The following is a 19,728-nucleotide window of genomic DNA, read 5'->3' as shown; positions in this document are numbered from 1 at the left end:
ATACGGTATGCAAAGACTAACAGAAAAGCATAGTAGGGTAAGAGGAATGGAAAAGGGTTCCATTTTACATGCACGATCAGTGTAGGTATCATTACGGTGACATGAGAGCAGCATTTTAAAGCAAGTTACCCAAGAAGCTATCTGGAAAATGGTGCTATAGTAGAGCCAGAGCAAAGGCCCTGAGGCAAGGATAAGGTTGGAGTGTCAGTGAATACAAGGAAGCTGCTGTGCCTGACATGGAGTGAGTTGAGGAGGAGAGTACAGGAAGTGAGATTATAGAGAGAACAGTGGCCGGATAGGTAGGACCTCGTAGGCTGATGTATTATGATTGCATTCTTTTAGAGAATGCTTGGAGCAGAGTGGCCTGATTTGACCTGGTGTTTAATTGGCTTCTGTGGTAGGTCTCATTGCACATTGTTATGGGACCACAGAGATAGACCATTTGCACTGAAAACACCACTTCCACTTGTTTTCTAGAAGATGTTCAGAGTTGTTGATTGCCAGGCTAACATACCAGGATCCCACACTGAACTGAACTCCACTGTGGTTCCCAGACTCCCTGTTCCCTGGAAACAAAATCCCACCCCACCCTCCCCACCCCATCCTATCGTCATACAGAAATGGTGAAAAGAATCTTCTCTGTCCTATTTGCAGACTTCCCACTAATTCAGACTCCACCTAGAAGGATCCATTAGAGCTAATTAATACCTCCCTTTCAGTAGGTGTCTCTTCACTATGATTAATGCTGGGTCAGAGACAGAAAACTTGTTCTATTGTGGTTCTTTTTAAAAATTATTATTATTCAGGCTTCTAATACTGGTATGAACTTCGGGTGAGTTTCTAAAGTCATGTTCCTCAGCTGTCACAACTAGTAATAGAAAAATTCAATTTATAAAGAATTAGGAGAGGCAGGAGAGGCATGCTCTTCGGTCTAGAACAAAGGGGATCAATCCTGACACAATGGCAGCCTGACATTTGTGGACTTTGAAGATTCCAGGCTTCCTCTTCATTAATTAGGGAGAATCAAGAGTTCTGGTGGTTAATTATTTGCAGAAATTGTGCTCTGCAAAAGCAGATGCCAACTCACTCCAGCAGCCTCCAGCTGCAGCTCTGCATGATAATTAAACTGTGTCAGTCCTAAGCTGGCACTGGGTTAGCCCTGAGTGAACACTCAGATGTCCATGGCCGTCTACCACCCATCAAGTTTCGGCACAGGCATGGGACATTATGAAGAGATATTATGAAGCTGACTTTGCTTTGGCTGGATTACCCTAAATAGGTAGTACTTTCATATTCTACAGCAAGAACCATAAGACCAAGGTCACCTGTAATCTATTCAGCGGGTAGTCACCTTCAGGGTCAGCTGGCCTTCAGCTGTTGTTGTTACCAGGTTAAGTAATCAATTATTCTAAAATGCAACTTAGTTTTATATTTTTAAATTACAAAGGTAATACATGTACACTGAATCAAAACTAAGCAATGCACAATCCTATCAAACTAAAAGTGTGGATTTCTCCCTGCCCCTTCCATGGTCCCCCTCAACCCCCAGCCGAAGTCCTCTGGGAAGTCAGAGGCTTGTCTCTGTAGGCTCTTCATAGCTGCAAGCTTTGAGTATTTTTCTGACCAGTCAGATGCTGACAGGACACCTTAATGTCCTTGCTGCTTTTCCATGCCCACAAGAACTTCCGTCCTTAGCTTCTCTGCATCCACAGGGTTCAACATCAGATTGAACATTGACTCCAAAGGTATTTTGGAGTCTTGTTACTGCAGGGACTGGCAACAGAACGCAGGGATGTTGGTGTCTATTTGTATCATCTTCATGTTTCTATGCAGGGGACAAGAGGTAAATCCAATGACACTGTCGTGGTATTAGTGATAAATCTGCAAGTAAATATATTGAGCCCCATCTTTAATTTGCATGTGGAAGAACAGGAGCATCACAACAGCCATCAGTCCTGCTGAGGAAACAGATGCTCTCAGTAGCCCACACCTATTAGAGAAGAGAAACAGGACCCAGTGCTACTCTGCCAGAAAGCACATGCTGCCGAGCTTACAGCCTCATTTACCATGGGAAGGCAGCCAGCAGTGCAGTCCATGACATGCCCTCCCAGGCACCAGTTTCTTGGGGGATTTATCCAGGAGATGACTTCAGAGCAAAAGGTGGACAGGGGCTGGGTGTCTGATTGGCATTCAGAAGCCAGGGAAGTGAGGAGAGTGGCTGCCTCACAGGTCCTTTCCCAAATACCCTGATTCCCTAGGGTGTTTTATTTGCTGGCATTCAGACCTTTGTGTCATTGCACAGCCCACATACCAAAAGTATTTTAAACTCGCCCTCTGAGCAACTAAGGTTGTAATATTAGCCTGACTGACCTCAGAACCGTCTCGGGTTACCAAGGTTGCTCTGGAAACTCTAAATAGCAGTAAGCAAGTGTCATGCACATTTGATTATGCTATTTGTCACATATTTGTAATTTTCTGCCAGGCTCTCTCCCTGGCTAGAAAGTTCTCTCCTGAGGGCAGGGGATGTGTAGTAAGCTTTCCAGTGCTGCAGGCACAGGGCTGCAACCAGGGTATAGCTTGAGGCCAGCTGTTTGCTGTGCATTTATTATGTATTCCCTGTTTGTTGGGTAGTAAGTTTTTGTGGTGGTTGTGGTTGTCATGTTGGCTGCTTCTAAGAACATAATTTGACACAGGATGATTGGTTCTATGTGTCGGCTTGGCTAGGTTATAGTACCCAGTCATTTAATTCAATACTAACCCAAGCATTTCTGTGAAGGTACTTTGCAGATGTTTCTCACATCTATAAGCGTTGAACTTTAAGAATAAAGATTACCTTAGATAATGTGGGTGTTCCTTATCCAATTAGTTAAAGACCTTTAAAATAAAAACTAAGGTTTCCCAGAGAAGAAAAAATGCTGGCCTAAGATCACAGCATCAACTCCTGCCTGAATTTTTACACTGTCTACCTCCCTACAGATTTTGGATTTTCCTGCTCCCACAATTGTGTGAGCCAATTCCTCAAAATAAATATCTCTGTCTATACATCTACTTACCTAATCTCATTGGTTGTCTACAGAACTCTGACATGATGCACAAAAATCCGTGCAAACCAAATAATTCATTCAGTCAATGACACACTTATTTTTGGAGCCCCTAACATGCCAGGCATAGTACTAAGAGTAGAGTAGCTTAAGACAAAGGCAAGGCAGTGCTGAAAGGGCCCTAAAGAAACAAGCCCAGCCTAGAATCTGCAAGAACTAGTCCCAGACAGTGAGTCACCTACAGCTGCCTCCACCTGGGGACTGGCACAGGGCCATGAGGAATAAAACACATTTGCCAGGTGTCCAAGACACTGAGGCTTTGTTGTGCCAGAAAAAGAAAAGAAAAGAAACAAAGCTGGAGGAGAGAGATGGTCAGATTGTGCGACCTTGAGACTGAGAAAGCTTTATTCCCATGGATGCCCACTCCCTAGAATTCCCCTTCCTGGTTGGTAGCGTGATTTCAGCATGACTTCACTTCCTTTCCAGAATTCCTGGAGATGTTTTATGAGCCGGAAAACTTGAAAGAAGGCCTGGCTTTGAGCTGTCATCTAACCTTAAAACACTTTGACCTAGAGGAGTGGCTGGTAATAAGAGTAGAAGGAGCCTTTGCTCTATGCAGACTCTTCTCAAGTGGCATTTCATTCAGCTTTTAAAAGGAGTATGTTATCCTGCTGTTAGTAAGGCTCTTTTGAAAAAGAATGAGAAAGCAGTATAAAAACAAAACCAACGAGAAGATTCAGAGAAGGCAGAGGTTTCTTAGCTTGCTTTTCACATAAACTAGTTGGTACAGGCCCTACTCACCCAGGATGGCATTACCAGGGCTCTTATCCTGAGTGAGAGCATCACCATCCTTTACTCTTTCCCTAAGGGGTCATTGCAAAAAGAGAAGGCAAGACTCACACCAATTCTATAAGCAGCTGAGAGTTTGGGCAGAATTAAGTGAGGTCATATAACATCATTGATGAATGGGGAATAAAAGGTTATCTTCCTCCAAGACACTTGATTGGCACCTGCTATAAAATGGTCTTACCCAGTATTCAAAACTATGATGAGTATGGTTTAAAGAGTACTCCCTAGGTTTAGAGGCACAACCATTCTTGGTGGTCCTCAAACTGTAGATTTCCAATTTGAAGCTCCAGGATCACATTCTCACAGCTTCCTTTGTTTCAGAATGCTGTCATGTCTGGGGGATTATCCCACAACTTGTTACCAAGGTGTTTTGAGCCCTGTGACACATATTTTGACTTTCCAGGATCTGCTTCCTTCTCATATGCACATTGCAGTTCTACATTACTTATAGCTCTGACAAGACTGCACTGGAATCCTACTGCCCATCACCCCCTCATACAAGTTCAGCCCATGTCTGTGTTTGGATAAGACTTATATAATATCTGTTTACAGGTCTGTTGTCCTTGTAAAACTATGAGCCATGTCTTTTCCTCTCTGTAGCCCTAATTAATATTAATATCAGGTTACTGAAAGGCAGGTAGCTTTTGTAGTCAGCATTTGAATGAGCAATGGAAACAAGTGGTTCTGCTGTGTTCTGAGTTACAGAGGCCTAACCTGGGTGATCTCATTCACTGAAAGTTTTCTCATAAGTGTAGCAGAACAGCACTCCACAGTTTATGGAGTCCACACATGTGTTTAATGCTATCTTTAAAAGTCCTCTATGAATTATTATTAACATGTGAACTGTACAGTGGAAAACCCCTAGGCTCACAGCAGGCATGTGAGGGAGCAGTGGAACGACAGTTCAGACCCACTCAGCTGGTGGCCACGCACAGGCCTTTTCCTATTCTGTCTTGGTGGATCCAAACCCAGCAGGGTGGCTCTGGACTGACCTGACTCCAGTATGATGCACCTGTAGGCCCAGGTCTTTCTCCAAAAGAGACTCACTCCCCCGGGCTTTCATTCAGGGGTCCCCCAGGAATTACGGGCTCTGTAGACAAAATCATCAATGCTACCCACCTGGCAACATGTGGTAGAATTTTCCAGGTCTTGCTCTCATTCACAAGAATTTTCTCTATCTTCCCAGTTCGGGTGTTTACGAATGACTCTCAATTAACTTAGTACAACTGAAAGAGATTCAGCTAATTTTGATGGTGGCAGAACAGCCAAGAGTGAAGCCTGGCAAGATGGCAGACAGGTCCAGGACCCTGTTCCATTTCCCCTTCAGGGACTTCTCTGAGGCATGAGACACCTGGGAGACTCCTGCCCCTCCACAGCTGCTCTGGTCACTTGGATGCCACTCTTCTCCAGCAGCCTCAGGGTTGAGGACACAGACCCACAGAGGACCAGAGAGACTCTATCTCAGTCTGTTTTGTGTCGCTATAACTGCAAAAAGTACTTTATAGAATAAACAGGTTGATTCAGGCTCACTGTTTTGGAGGCTAACGGTCTAAGCTGGGATGAAGGGTTGTGCTGTGTCATAACAGGGAGACAGCGTCACATAGTTACAGCATCTGCAGGAGTGGAGAGCAGCATGTGAAAGAGGTCACAGGGCAAGAGAGACCCAGGAGAGGTGCCAGGCTCTCTATAACAACTCGCAGGTAACCGATCCAGTCCAAGAACTAACCCTCTCAAGCACAAGAGCAGGTCAGTCCCTTCTACGGTGGGGGCTCTGCCTCTCCAGTCTTCCTACTCCTCTCAACACCATCAACTTGGGACTAAGCTTCCAGCCACAAACTTCTGGGGGACCAACTATAGCACTCTCCTTTCAGCCTTGACTTGCTCCACTTGGACTCTGCCACCATTATCCTCTGACAGAGTGGGGAAAGGTGCTTCCTCGGTCTCAGCCCTGCTCTTCAATCTGATGCTTTTTTGTGTGGTTTGGCAGAGAAGGCTTGGACTTTGTTTGGAAGCTCCTTTCTCAGGGTGTTGTGGGTGTCCTACCCTCAAGCCTGGCCTTCTTTCTTGAAGAGTCAGTTCTCTCCTGCATTGGCTGGCTCCTCTAGTCTTTTATTCCTGGTGTCATAGGCTCATTAGAAAGAGGAAAGAAAAGTTACCTTGATGTATGTGTGTGCCCTTGGCAAAATGTTGCCTTCTCACCCCAAACATAGAAGCTGTTTCTGTGCCAACAAGCAGAACACAGGAGAGGCCTTCCCCACAGCCCTTCCTCCGATCTTCTCAAAAAGGGATTTCTGTGAAGGAGCAGCAACACGGAACTCTTAGGAAGTGGTCAGGGGAACCAGATAGGTCCAAGCACCAGGTTTGAGCACTGTCATGGGTGGAAAGACAACATGGAGATGGACCACTCGCATCTGGGATAATTTGAAATATCAATTTTAGCTCCATCTTCATAAACTTTAAGTGAGATGAACTGTTTGATGCACAGCAAGTGCACAGTCACTGCGAGTTTCCTGCACTTAGAAAAGTTTCACACAAATCTGAGTTATATGTGTTGCTCTTTTGCTTCCTTTTCCTTCTTCTTAGTTACTATCCCTGCCTGATGCTTTCATTCTATTGGAGGTTCTGGCATTGCCAGCTGTCTTGTCTCTTTCTAGATTGTCCTTGAGAATTGTTTGGAGTGTTGGTTTGGCTGTCATAAATTTCTTTAGGTGTTCTTTATCATGAAAATATCTTACTTCTCTTTGAGTTTTGAAAGATAATTTTGCAGGGTATATAAACCTAGGTTGGAAGTTGTTTTACTTTAGGGCTTGGAACACTTCATTCCAAGCTTTCCTCACCTTTAAGGTTTCTGTTGAGAAGTCTGTTGTAATTTCGATGGGTTTTGCTTTATAGGTGATTCATTGCTTTGCTCCAGTAGCTTTCAAGATTCTGTTGCCGTGTTGCATTTCTGTTATTTTAATATTATGTGGCATGGAATAATTTTTTTCTGGTCATGGTTATTCGGGGTGCTATATGCCTCATCTACCTGTATGTTAAATTCTTTTTTTCTGCTATTACCTCTGTAAAAATAATTTTTTATGTCTTCTGTGCAGTCCTCTGGTTTTTCATTAATCCCAATTACCTTATATTAGTCTTCTTTGAGTCATCTAGCAGCTGTTGGATCCATTTTCATGCTGCCTTGTTATTTTTATGGTATCTTTTGTCAACTGACCACTAACCACAGGTCTGTCTTCTGGATCTGACACTCTGTCCTCACATTGGTTACTTCTGCTGCTCAGGTTTCAGTCATATTTTTAACTTCATGGATTTCTGTTTGAAACTTTTTTATGGACTCCCCTTTTCTAGGCTAGGCATTCATGTTTTACATCTCCTTCTTTAGCTCCACTAGTTTATTAATATTTTCTCTAGACTTGCTGATCATTTGTTTCATTTGAGTCACTATCTGTTCAGTTATATCTTTTTTGAATTAGCCAAGCACCTTATTGAACTGTTTGGTGCCTCCATCGATACCTTCCAGACATTTCTGCTGTGTGGCTCTGAGTTTCCTCCTCCTCGATGCCTCTTGGATTGGCTTTGGTAGAGTTGGTAGTTTTTGGAAGCATTTTGTTGTCTTGTTTTCTCATGTTTCTTTGTTTTCTGTGCTAAGATTTGCAGCTTTTTTGTCTCAGTGCTTGGTTCTTTAAAAATGAGCCTCAGTATTGTTTATGGTGCCCAGACAATCCAAATAGTGGCATACAGAGAATACCAATTGACCTCACTAACTAAGTGACCTTGGATATAGTAGTAAAGTCAGTGACAACAATGGTGCCAAACTTGAACTGGATCCTAACAAACCCTAAGAACCACCATGACCACCCTTAACCAGAGTAAAGAGGTCTATGATTTTAGTGTAGACATCTAGGTAACCCAGATAGTGACGCACAGTAAATCAGACCACTAATTTCTGCTGGATGTAGGCAGTGGTGGAGGAGCTCAAGCAGACCACTGGACTAAATTCCATCGACTTCAGATCCACCCCCTAGTTTATTAGTGTTTTCTCTAGACTTGCTGATCATTTGTTTTGGCCTTTGTCCCCACCCTCTGCTGACACTAGACCTTCAGGTGCCCCATGGGTGAAGTGAGAGACTCCACTCTGCCCCTCCCAACACACACACTCCCTCCCAAGGTTATACTCACCAAAGCTGGCCTCCCACCACAGAATTCAGGTCCTACAATCCACCTGGCCTGAGCTTGAGCTTCTCAGGAGATCTCAGGAGCTTTCTGTCTAGCTCTCACCCTCTTCAAGCCTGTCTCCCAAGGCTGCCTCTCACCCTCTGCAGTAGGGTAACACTTCAGTCCTGGAGTAAAACTCTCATCCTGGGTATTGGTTTCATCCTCAGTTAGGCCAGTCTTTTTGTTGTCACCCCCTGCTGCCCTGTGCTTGTATGGGGGGTGCAGAATGGAGCCTCTCTCCTTACCCATGGGGCCCCCCAGACTCCTGTGTTGGGAAGGTGGGGCCTCTCTCCTCACCTGCAGGGCCCACAAGGTGCTAGTGTTGGCTAAATCTTAGTTATAGAGAGGTCCATGTGCCATGTACCCTCTTCCCCCCAAAATGAGAACTAGCTGGAAAATAATCAGTCTTGAAAACTAGAGATCAAAAATGCCAGCTCCAGTCAGTCTATCATTGCTTTACATGTATGCCATCAATATTCTTTTCTTGGTGACTACTCTGTAAGTGAGGAGGAGGCACAGAGTGGACTCTATGAGAAGAATGAGGAGCTCTAGGCACCAGGGAGAGAAGCACATTTCAGGTTGGGGATGAGGAAAGATCTCAGAAAGGATGGGTTTTGAGCCATCTATTGGTATGCTATGACACGCAAAGATGAAAGGAAGGATATTTCAGGAATAAGAGTCCTTTGAGCAGAACTGAGACAATACCATTAGGGTTTGGGGACAGGTGATCAGTGAATTTGGTTAGGGTATGTGGGGATGGGGCAAGAATGAATGAGTTTGGGATGTAAAGTTTTCCTAGATAAGTCTGTAGAGAGCCTTAAAGGCCAGACCTATGCTTTTCCTCTCTCCCTGCCTTCTCTCCTTCCATAGGTATTTAATATGCCCCTATGTACCAGGCACTCTACTACATGCTTGGAAATAGAAAAGTGACAAAATAGACTGATGTCATTCTTATAGACCTTATAATTCTGGTGTAGACAGAAACAATAAACAAATGAATATATAATACAACACAAGGAATAGGTGCTGTAATGCAGGGATGGAAAATAGGGTGAAAAGGGTGCTACTTTAGATGAGGAGCCAGGGATTGCTAAAGGAGATGACACTTGTACAGGGACTTGAATGGATTCCTGAATGAACCGTGAGGAGTGGCCAGGCAAGCATGCAGAAGGGTGAGGTATGGTTGGCACAAGGGCCTGAGGCAGGGTCACACTTGTAGGGTTTGTAGCAAGAAGGCCGGCCTGGAGGAGTGGGCTGGGTGAGGGAACCAGGTGGGAAGAAGTGAAGAAGGCCACCAATACCTAAGGTATTAGGGACCCTGGGGTTTATTCCAGTGCAATGGGGATGTGGGCTGTATCTTGGTGGCAAAGGGTATTGAAGTTTTTGGAACAGGAGGGTGACAGAGTGATACATGAACTGTTGTGTCAGGATGGTAGATTCCTAACTGTGTGGGATCATGCTTCATTCTGACAGACAAAGGCTACTCTTGGTGAAGTCAGAATGGAAGTCCAGAGCCCCAATTATTCATGTCCTCCTCATGCCTTCCCAGTTGGTGCCTTGGGGCACTCTATGGCACTCCTGGCATTAGGGAAGTGGCTGGGGGGTGTGTGTGTATAGGATGGCTGTGAGCTACAGACATCAGAGGCAGGACAAGAAATGGAAAGTTTTTGAAAACCCAGAGGAGAGGTACTGAGGATTTAGGCTGGCGTAAGAGGATTGGGAATGGACCAGAGGGGATGAAGCAAATCAGGGCCCTTGTGTTTATCCCTTTCAGCTAATTTATGCTGAGCCATGTACAACAATATGGAGTAAGCACATTCATGCTAAAGAGGTCCCATCCCATCATTGGGATTTGAGGGAGATCTGCATGGACACAGGGAAAGCTGAAGAGTAATTTCTATTTGATGAGAGATACTACCAGAAGCTTGGTTTGGATTCTTCTCTTCTCTCCACGTAGGGCACATATTAAATACCACCCCTTGTATTTTATTGCTTGCCACTGTCCCTTCACTCTGCCAGTTTCACTGGCCTCTTCCATATGTCTTGAAGCACAAGCATGCTCCTGCCCCAGGAGCTCTGCACCTGCTACTCTTTCTGCCTTGAAATCCTCACTTTAGATGACTGAGATCAAAATGACTGAGATTTCTCTGCATTCAGATCTTTATTCAATGGTGCCTCTTAATGAGGACTCTGTAGCCACTCTACTTCCTAGCTCTCTCTCTCTGCTTTGCTTTGTTTTCTTTTCTCCTAACTACTCTTTATTATCTAAAGTAAAATATATTTAGCATTTTAAATACAGTATTTTTGTTTATTTTCCCTCACCTAGATATAAAGTTGTATGAGAGCAGGGAGTTCCGCCTGCTTTGTAGCCCTAACTCCTCACCTGCAACACTATTTGCATAGTGGGGCTCCACAGAAACTTAAGGAATGACAGAAGGATTTTTCCTGTGGAGTAACTGTCACAGGTCTAGGGCAAGTTAAACAACTTATCACAGAGGATTTGTATTATGCACACATATAGACCTGTGTAGGTGCATGCACACATATGTACATATGTATATTTTAAGTAGCAAAGTACATAACTTGCATGTCATGTGATGATCTGAAAACAATTATTTTATGCCTTATCTGTTAAAACTACAAGAAAGCCCAAACAAGGGGGATGTTGGTCCATATGAAAATGTAAGAATTCTTTTGACGACTTTTCTCCAGAAACTCCCAATGCCTGCCACGCTAGGCACTGGGGGACAGTGATGAATTGCACCTGGTAAAGCTTCGAATTCTAGTTGTCTTTTCCTCTCTCTTCAAGTGTTTCTAAGATGATAACCCGCACTTGCAACTCACTCCAGGAGTGGCACTGCACTGAGAGCTTGTGTTCTTAAAGCCCATTTTTAGTTCCAACTGTTGGAACACATTTCCTTATACAGCTCCTGTAATAAATGGGGGAGAGTTTCTCAGGCTGGGCCACAAACGTGCATTTAAGAATAATACAACTGATATATCACAAACTTAAGATGAAAATTATACAAAAGAATAGCATTTATTATGAATGACAAGCAAACAAAATATAAATTGAGTTAGAAAATATGTTTTTATGTACCTTGGGTGAACATGCTTGAGAGAAACATGTAAAGATATTGAAAAGAAGCTTAGATTTTTCATGAATGGCTTTAAGTCTGGGCTGTAATTTGGTGACCCTTATGCCCTATTCCTCCCTTCTCTTCACTTGTCTGAGCTTTTCTTTGCCATTTCCCCTTCTCTTCTGCTAGCTCAATACTTCTTCATTTACCCCTGTCTTGCCTCTCTGACAGCTGATGCCTTTCCCACACCTTTCTTGAGTTCATTGTCATTGTAAAGATTTTCTCTTATCTTCATTGTCTTTTAAACTTAAAATTGAAAGGAAAGCTGGGCATGGTGGTGCATGCCTGTAGTCCTAGCACTCAGGAGGCTGAGGCAGGAGAATTGCCATGAGTTCGAAGCCAGGCTGGGCTACGTAGTGAGATCAAGGTCAGTCTGAACTACATAGCGAGACCCTGTTTCAAAAAAAAAAAGAAAGAAAAAAGAAAATACAAGGAAGTCACAACATGAGAACCCATCAAAACTACTTGTTTGGCTGCACCTGTTTGGAATGATTTAGTCTCTCATTTGGATTCCTAGAGAGAGAGGAAAAACTTTCCCATGTCACTCAATGAAACAGCAATTGTGAAAAATTTAATACAATATCCTTGTGTTCTTGGTTTTGCTTGATTTAAAAAATGATGTTATAAATAATTGTTATAACTTAGGTCAGGGGATAGGATCAATATAAGTATGAAGACATATCTTAATAGGTCTTTTTTACCCATAGAATATCTAAGGGAATGTGCTAATATGTCATATCATGGAGCTCAACTCTGCCTGGGAATGTGAGCTAAAGATTTCTTAGATCCTCATTCCTTCAGGTACAGTAGAAAGAAACCTATTTGAGGATCAGGAGATGCCCTGCTCTGGTCACCTAAGTGAGTCACAGAGTCAGCCTCCCAGGTCTCCACTTCCTCTTCTATCAAACATGGGCAATAATCCCTATTTTCCAACCTCATTGGACTGTCAACAGGGACAAACACTGTAGAAGTGAAGTTGCTCTTGAGACTTAAAAACTCTAGAAACAATGGTGTTATAAATGAAAGAAAAGTTAATTCTGGCTATCTCTGCCATGCTCTTATGAAAAGGAAAATTAGGGAATTCTTGGTAGTCTGACACCACCTAGAAAAGTCCCAGCATGGAACAAGAAGGGTAGAAATCACTCAGAATCTTATATTTATTTTGGAATGTTTATCAACAACATAAATAAGAAGTTTTGATCTTAAGAACTCCAAAGGTATATTTGCGTAGGGAGAGGCCAGCAAGAACAAAGGGCAGGAACAAGTGCTGTGTTGAGTGAATGCTGCATTAGATATCTGCCTTTTTTTCATAGCTGTGTTAGGTCTTGTACATTTTCAAATCAGGAAGAGGGAACATGCATTTAGAAGCTGACCGGATCAAAATCTGCTTGTGTTAACTGTAAAATAAGGAAACTCTCTTTCCCTGGGGCCTGACTCAGGTATCCAGAATACATTCTTGCCTATAAATAACAGGAGTGTTCACTGTGATTATTCTTCTCCACCTGGGTTATTTAGAGATTTCGATTCATTCTGGGTAAATGATGTGTGTCCTTGTAGAGTAAATGCTATGATGTGAGAGAGATTTATGGAGGACATCAGCCATTTGTGCCATTCCCCTCATCAGCTAGAGACCAGCACTGGCACAGAATCTTTTACGATGACACCTACCTATACCTGCCTTTCTGGAAGAGCTTACCGAGGATCTTTCTCAGAGGCAAACCTTAGAGCAGGCAGGATATACCATCTTATTTTAAGGGTCAATTACAGAGATTAAGAGCCTGGCATTGTTAGCCTGTGGAGAGACAGTGTGACTAAGTGAACTATTTTTCCTCTCTAGGAATTGTATCTTATTTATGAAGGGACTTTTCCAGCTCCGAAAATATCAAGAGTCAAAGCCAATGTTGTAAGTACTACCTGTTCTGTTTACTCACATCTCACCAGCTGTGCCTTGGTAGAAAGCTGAGGCTGAGTAGGCTAAAAGGAACTCTCAAGTATCTTTTATATTTGTTTCATAATCATTGCTAAAGTTTTATTATTATTACAAATCTGAAAATCAGGAGACATACATAAGAAAGTAGATTTCTGGATGTCCTTGAAAAATAAAAAGGCCTGGCCACGGTTGGACCCAAATTCTGATATGTCTACAATTAGCTAGAGGTGGATAGTATCTATTACCTTCAGATGAGACATATATTCTTCAATTTGCCACTGAGTTTACCACTCCCTACAGCCACCTATACCTGGCTTGGTAAATGGAATACTCCTGATCCCTGTAGGCCTTGAAATTATGATTTGTGCCTTGCCTTAATCTGTCTTCCCAACATAGATATATTAATGTCCCTTTTCAGTACCTTTTTGAAAAGCAGACTTTCTGAAGGGGGAGGTGGTCAACATGATGGCATGAGGTAGGTAGGGGAATGCTGCTCTCCAGATAGGAGGATCTAGGAATTCTGGTGTAGAGAGGTCTGGAAGGCCAGAGATACCTTTGCAAGAGCAAAGATTAGGCAGAGTAGCCCTGTCTAATAGTGATATAATGTAAGCCATAAACATGAGCCACACATGCACCGAAAATTTTCTAGTAGACACATTATAAGGAAGTAAAAACAGATGAAATATTTAACTTATCAAAAATATTTTAATTTCATCATTAATCAATTAAAACATTATTGAGATGTTGACATTATTTTTACCATATTAAGTCTTTAAAACCCAATGTGTACTTTACACTTGCAACACATGTATCTCCATAAAGATTAAGGCTTGATAGTCACATGTGGTAATGGCTACCATATTGGACATGTAGACGTAGAAAACCCAGAAATTGTTGACCAGCTTATTAGTTTTGCCTAGAGTCCTCACCAGTGACTTTATGGGATCCAGAAGAAAATCACATTTATTGAGCATTCATTGTGTGCAATACAAAAATGTTTTATTTTACTTTGAGAGTCCCACTAAAGGATAGCTACAGTACAGGGCAAATTCATTAAAATGGGCCCTCTACACTGCACCAACTCTTTCTCTATTGCACCTCCTGGGAATTCTCAGCTTTCTCATCTTTAAAACTGGTAATAATTCCATCTTTATTAAGAGACTATTGTGAAATTTATAGAAATGCTTTATAAACTACAAGTAACTATACAGATTTAAAAAAAATAAGACTATTTCAATGACTGTCAGCTTCTGTGCTAGGCAGTTGGCATATACATCTATCTTCATTTTTATAACACCTCTACCAAATGGCCTTATTAGTCAGGTTTTAAAGGGCAAAAACTAAGGTTTATGGAATTAAGCAGCTTATGAAATCACGCAGGTGGTGAGTGGAGGAACCAATCCAAGCTTGAAAATAGATTGTATTACACGAAGAGAGAGAGAGAGAGAGAGAGAGAGAGAGAGAGAGAGAGAGAGGGAGAATATGATGCTTACTTTTCACTTTCTGACACATTTTGGTGTTTTTAAAGATGAAACTAAGGCTTTCAATTATATATAGAGCATGCATATGCCAAACAGTGGCCAAGTAAACTTAGAATTGGATAATTTCTAGGGTTATCATCTGGGTTTTAAATCCACTGAGCCTCTGAACTGAAGGAATCTCCTGATTATTGAGATTATTTTTCAACCCCCAAATGAAGAACTTGAGGTTGCACCTCTTTTATGGAGGAAATTAATGCAAAGGACTGGTAGATAAATTCATTACCATTTGGCGATCTGCCTCTCCTTTGCACAAATAGCTTTAATCAATATTATTCCATCCCAATTTCTCTTCCTGTTCCCTGGGAAGAGGGCTACCACTTCTCTAATGAGACAATTTAACATCAACTTTTCTAGCACCAGCCTGACTCATGAAAATATAGATAAGAAAATTTATTTGTGACTAAGTTCCTTTACAATTGCACACAGACTATATTAGCCAAGGCATTAAAAAGATAGTGTCTATCCCAGCAGTGGCACTGTTTGTGTTAGTGTACATTTTTTTTTGCCACATTCCCACCAAATTTTCTTACCAAGTGGGCCGCCCATTGCCACCTGTGTATTACTGCTTCCTCCTTCTATGTGTGCTGTTCTCATTTCCCTGAGTGCCTTGTTCCTTTGTTTCTCCCACTCATATCTTGTTTGTTCTTCACGAACTGGTTAGCTAGGGTCAAGGAGCTGACTCGGGTACAGACTTCAAAGCACATACCGTCTGCACCGCTCACGTGCGCTCACCTTACATTCCTCCTTGCACTGTCAGTGATGGAGTTCATGATGGTTCTCACCTAGCTAAACAAAGGTTCCTTGAAGACAAGGCTCTTGTATCTACAATGTTGTACAAGTCAGCAGAGCTTAAAATATTTTATTGACTAACTGCATGAGTACATTTCTGTATAATGGGGCTGGATTTATAATAGCTCTGTAAGATCTGCTGAATTGAAAAAATTTCAGATTTGAAAACTATATAGAATAGTAGTTTTCCTAGACAAAGCAAAGCTGGATCATGGTTTCAAGGTTCTTAATTGTCTTATTCTCCTTTCCTCTCAGCTTAGTCTCTCTAGACCTTGACTGTGAATTACTCAATCTTGCTGGATTTCAATTTTTTTACATTTGTTTAAAAGTACTTAGGGAATTCTACCACCACACACACTTACAATGTGTATTATTAATATCCCTCAAGCAAAAGACTGAATTATCCTGCAAAGTATATGATCAGAGTAATGTGGAAAGTAATAAAATTGATATGGATATAGAAAAACTTTGCTCCAGGTGAAATTGAAAAACTAACTGAAAACTATGACTCATCCATCTGCATTTTTCCTGGTTTAACAAAGCAGCACAAAATGTACAGTGCCCGTGAATAAACTCTTCATGCCCTTCGAAGTAATGAGTAACTGTGTGTGACTAAGACAGAATAGGAGTAAGTCTCATATCTTTGAGAAAAAAGCTCCCAAGTGTGGCTAGTTCTGAATGCACCCATTCTTAGGAAAGAGGATCCCATCGTGGGCTTGGGTCCTATCCATGTTCTTATTTGTCAGCAAGAACCTGTGATGAACAGTTATTGTCGTAATTTAAAAATAACTGAAGTGATACAATTCAGCGATCTGTAAGTTTCTTGAGCTCCCAGAGGGTTCTTTTCTCACATTTGTCCTTTTTCATGACTTTTCATATTTTCAACAAGTTGTGTTTGCGAAATCAGCAAACACAGGGACACAGGAAATGTTGGCAAGGCAGCACATTCTTTTGGAGTCTGAGTTTTCAGGTCCTTGGAGAATAGAGTGAGCAGGCAGTTTTTATGAGAATGGGCACTCTGGTTTACTTTTAAGTAAAACAAATTAAATTCCAATGTGAAGACTGTTATCAGAAATCCTCCAGATCAGCCCAGCTCCTCAGCTCTCCCTCTCACTGCCATGGACATGTCAGTGTATAAACAGAACTTTCAGCCACTAAAATGCACTAGGCCTGGCTTGGGCTAGTTTAAAGTTATTTGACTTTCTAGCCTTTGGGATTGCCAATGGTTTGCTTTTAAAAGGTGCATTTTAAAATACCTGAAACCAACTGATTCCTCAAACAGTTTTTCCTCCATGTTTTCTCTAGTACCTCTGTGTCTGTGTGTGTGTGTGTGTGTGTGTGTGTGTGTGTGTGTGTGTGTGAGAGAGAGAGAGAGAGAGAGAGAGAGAGAGAGATTGAGAGAGGCTGGTGTCCTTTTCTCTCCCGTAGAATAAGCCACTGTCCTGGTCCATGGACAAACACCCTGGTAGGATCACCTGCATTCCAAGCTGGTGGGGGCCTTCTGGTTTCCATTCTTGTTATCTAAGAATATTGGCATCCTCTCATCTCCACATGCAATCAGCCAGCAAGTCCTGTCCGCTCCAAAGATCACAACCACTCTCTATGCTCTCCAGATTGGAAACATCACTCTGGCCCCAGCAGCATCCTTTCTTCTGTTCTGCCAAATCAGACTCCTGCCTGGCCTCTCTGATGCCTCTCCTGAGTCACTAAAACTCATTCCTCCCAAACAATTGGAACTTATTTTTGTAGAACCTAAACCAGATCATGCTGTATCCCTGTTTCAAACTCTGATCACTTCCCACTGTGCTTAAGAAGATAAAACAAAAGCCTCCCCTGCCTGGCAGAGGCCTACATCACCTGGGTCCTTTTGTGTTGACCCCCCTCTCAGTGCCACCCGCCTTTACCTTTCCTTAGACTCCAAACCATGCCCAGCCGCTTTGCCCTTGCTGTCCTGCCTGAAACGCTCCTCTGTGGAAAGATCTGATTTGGTTTCTGTCATCTCCTCACAGAGCCTTACCTGGTGTCCTTCTCTAAAGAACCACCTAGTCCGCTTCCATTACATCAGCTTAAATCAACTCTCCACAGAGTACTTATCACAATCTGACATTTTCTTATTTATTATTTTAATAAATTTACTTACCACTCATCTATCTCCAGTAGGATATCTCTCTCTTCTGTATCTCTGGTGTCTACTCATATGGTAGGAACTTAATAAATACTTTTTAATGGGTGATTAGATCAGTAATAAATGTCATGGCTGATAGTCAGTCAGGAATAGTATCTACAGAGCACCAGTGGTTTGTAAGATGTTAGCTTTATACTGTACGAAAAAGCCTATTTGTGACTCAGGTGTAACATGCACTGAGCTGTCTCATTTGATCCTTGTTGGAAATAGTGTGAGAAAGTAAGGAAAAGGAAGAGAGGGCCTTGCTGCCAAGAAACCGTAAATGCTTTCTGCCTGATGGCAGAAAGAGGAAAGTGTATGTCAGAAGTTCAGTGCTTTGCTTGAGCCCAAGCAGGGATGAGACGAAGGAGACTAGGACCTCCCCATGCCTCTGTGTATTTGATTGCATGGTTGATCTGCATCATCTTGTTTTTTAGCTGAAGTAGGAGTTTAATGGGTGGGGGGCAGGATGATCATGGGAGGCCCAGCAGAGCCAGATGCCCAAGGCAGGCTGCAGGTGTAAGGGAAGTTTAAATCCTTAGGCACAAACAGGGTGACGTTAGGACTTAAATTATAAAAAATAGTACAGGGTAGAGTTAGCCATTTACCTCAGTACAACAAGGAGTGTGGTGTGGCTGCAGCACAAGGCGGAATGCAGGGAACACAGAGAAGGTGGCACAGAGGCCAAAGACACTGGAAGGCAGCAACTGAGTGTGAGACTTGCTATAGGACAGAGATGTCCCAATATTCTGTTTGCATTGTACCTAAGTCACAGTCCCCCCCAAATGTCTTCCAGGTCCCAGAGTTCTGCATGGCCTCAGCACTTGAAAGTTCACGTAGGCCTCAACCAGTAGTTCAGATGCCTGTGCCAAGTGGGAGTGGGGGACAGAAATGGGCCTGAGCTACTGAGACACAAATCACCAACAGAGGGCCAGCTTCAAGTGGCTGGCAAGCCATGAACATCCAAGACTTAATAACTGTGTATGATCATGGTTGATTTATTTTATTGAGGATTCCCCTCAAGAAACAGAAAGAGTTTGAGAAGAATGAGGACTAGAGGGCCAAAGTTATGCAGGTGGAGCAGCCAGCTAGAAATATTTGTGTAGGAATGTAATCTAATTGTCTTCATAAGCTGGTGAGACCTGGGGACATTTGGTTACATACCTGCCAAGAAAGTTCAACAAGCAGGTTCAGACTTACCCAGTGGGGAGCCAATTAAGTAACAATGCCAAGGGGGAGCCAAAGGCAACAGTGGGCAAAACAACAGCCTATTGTAGAGTTCAGCCCTCCATGGGCTGAAGGGATGGCACTCAAAGCCCACCCCAGCTCTGCTTCCACAGTAGAGTAGGCATAATTAATTAACACAAATTCACTATAATCACTCTGCCCTGTGCTGCATTCTGCACAAGTTTACAAAATATGAAAAAGAGTTTCTTTCCTTTAATTTCCACAGAAAGGGTCAAAAGACCTGTGACAAAAGGGTTCCATTGAGACTGGATCTATGGAGTCATCTATTTCAGAGTTAAATATGAATACTTGTAACTTGTCTCTCACGTTGCTAGCAAGGACATTTAAGCTTAGTTTATCAGAAAGCAGAAAGTTTAACTCAAGTCCTCAAAAGCCTAGATGGGATCTTGGGCATAGTAGGTACCCAGCATACGTTGCTTGAAAGCATCAAATTTCAAGAAGAAATTCATATTGTTTTTGGCTGAGGAGTTCATCTCCATAGTCAAACCCATAGAGTGTATTGTGAGAGAGACATCTTGCTAATGTTGTGAAGAGAATCAAATTCATAAGACATGTGGTTTTCATGTATCCAGATTTCTTAGAACACCATCCACTCAAATATTCTGCTTTGCTGCCCCCAAGTACTTCAAGGGTAGCCTTTGTTAGGGTTTGGTCCTGGCTTTTGGTTGGGAATATATAACTGCTCCACTTTAGTAGGAAAACCAAGGTTCTTTCCATCAACTGTTGCTTCTGAATTGATAGTGACTCATTCGTCCACATTAACTTTACAGCTGAAGGTGAGTCATCATCAGCAAGACAAAAGATGGCTTTATAG

The 19,728-nt window shown here is 42.5% G+C and overlaps 1 protein-coding gene across 2 annotated transcripts in view; it reads left to right on the top strand.

Annotated features, from left to right (window-relative positions):
* Positions 1–19,728, top strand: part of Itgb6 (integrin subunit beta 6) — a 149,721-nt gene that overhangs the window by 8,745 nt on the left and 121,248 nt on the right. For both annotated transcript variants that reach the window (XM_004835884.3, XM_021265738.2), the window contains exon 2: positions 13,080–13,145. The gene's annotated coding sequence lies outside the window, so the exon portion shown is untranslated. The remainder of the gene's footprint in view (positions 1–13,079; positions 13,146–19,728) is intronic.

This window comes from Heterocephalus glaber, unplaced genomic scaffold (genome assembly GCF_053883595.1).
Source record: "Heterocephalus glaber isolate CG9 unplaced genomic scaffold, H.glaber_assembly_v1.0 deba00000347, whole genome shotgun sequence".
Lineage (NCBI taxonomy): Eukaryota > Metazoa > Chordata > Mammalia > Rodentia > Bathyergidae > Heterocephalus > Heterocephalus glaber.
The sequence above is the reverse complement of the archived record's forward strand: the minus strand, read 5'-3'. Positions and strand labels throughout refer to the sequence as shown.